Source organism: Cupressus sempervirens, chromosome 3 (assembly GCF_028749045.1).
Source record: "Cupressus sempervirens isolate cs-2001-9-10 chromosome 3, ASM2874904v1, whole genome shotgun sequence".
In the NCBI taxonomy this organism is placed as follows: Eukaryota; Viridiplantae; Streptophyta; class Pinopsida; order Cupressales; family Cupressaceae; genus Cupressus; species Cupressus sempervirens.
In genome coordinates, this window is record NC_143120.1 from 604,448,211 (window position 1) to 604,449,846 (window position 1,636).

General features: G+C 38.5%; 1 non-coding gene across 1 annotated transcript; it reads right to left on the reverse strand.

Moving 5' to 3' along the window:
- Positions 1-829: 829 nt before the first annotated feature.
- Positions 830-896, reverse strand: LOC149568123 (small nucleolar RNA R66). The gene has a single exon (XR_016363171.1). It is a non-coding gene; the product is annotated as a small nucleolar RNA R66 (small nucleolar RNA).
- Positions 897-1,636: the final 740 nt, after the last annotated feature.

Consider the following 1,636-nt stretch of genomic DNA (forward strand, 5'->3'; position numbering starts at 1 on the left):
ACATTTTCAACATAATTACCAAATACTCAAAACCCAGACAAATAACAGTAGAATTCAGAAATCAAATCAGACTCAGCTTTTATGATGATAAATTACAAAATAGAACCTGAAATGTTGAAAGAGAAAAAATACTCAATTGAATTCAAAAGCACTTAGATCAAAAGAATACCTATACGTATCATTTTTTAAGTAATTGAATAGGTATACAAAACCCTGAGTCATCTCAGGAACTTTGCTGAAGATTTGGCCATTCCATGTCTCGAATTCCCAATACCTAATGGAATTTCTCAGCTGGAGAACAAATTGATCATTGGGCATGTCGAGCAGAAGATTGTAGAGCCCCGGTGTCGAATCCCAGGGGCTCTTCCAAGATGTAAGCTTCTGCTTGTCGCTGATCTTCATCACCAGAATCCACGTATTCTGCGGATAATCGAAGCTCTGCTAGAGGATTTCAGACCTATTTTGAGCCCCAAATACGGCCAGATTGCCCCCGTTCATTATGTTGGCCGTCAAAGCAGATTTGTTTGTCCCGCTGCTCACCCATATGACTGAGGACCACTACGAGAGCATAAGGCTGCCGGTCTCTGTGAGATTCAAGACGGCCAAATTGTTCTTCAATGGGTATTCCTGGTTGATCAGTCATGACGACTAAAAGCCATGAGGCTGTAGATTATAGAAATATAAACAAAAAAATAAAACAGGTGGAGGCCCTTACAAAAAGTTCGAATCAGACACAAGAAAAGTACATTAATGTGAGAAATTACAATGAAGTAGGCCGTCATACCCGAGGAGATAACCAAACCAAATTGCAACGTGATTAAGTTATGTGGCCCTCAGCAAATGCTAATTTTCAACATCGAAAGTTCAGGTCTCAAAGATTACATAACATCATAGGGCTAGGACCAAAGGATTTGTATAAGAACCCTTCACTGTTTACTATGAAATAGATTTTGCAGAACAACATTCGCTCGTACGAAAAAACTTTTCCCTAAATATAGTGTAGTGCCTGCCCCTAAGTCGCATTTCTGTCATCCTTGCCAAACTCTTTTAGGCCAATTTATGTTTGATGATTAGTATTATTATTTTAGAGATTATCGGATGTTGTTGTACACTCAGTTTATTATATGATGAGATTACTTGGTACTCTATATTTCATGCATGTATGATGATTATTAAATATTTTCAATTATCGATGATGATTAGTTAGATGGTTTATTATCACACGTGCTTTCTTATGGATACTTACCCCATACTGCATGTGTATGGTGTGCGCGTTTGTTTTCTTTATGTATGGTGTTTCTGATGTGGTTAAGGAAGGGAGTCGTAGTCACCTGCTAGTCGGGATCTACACGATGCACCACTTCCTGCCATTGTTTGTTTAGCTTAGAATATTGTGTCTGTACATGCGTGAATTTTATGCAGGTTGCAGGTACCGGGTATCGACTTCCCTGAATTGCCAGGATGAGCGTACCCTATCGCATTATCTCAATGGTAAGAGAGGGGAGATAAACTCTTAAGTCCAAATCCTAAACCCTTTAGCCAATTGTCCTAATTGATAATTAGGACAAGTATCTGAGTTAAGTACCCTCTGAATGCATCAAATGATGTTATTTCGTGATTATAACCCTTTTTGTTT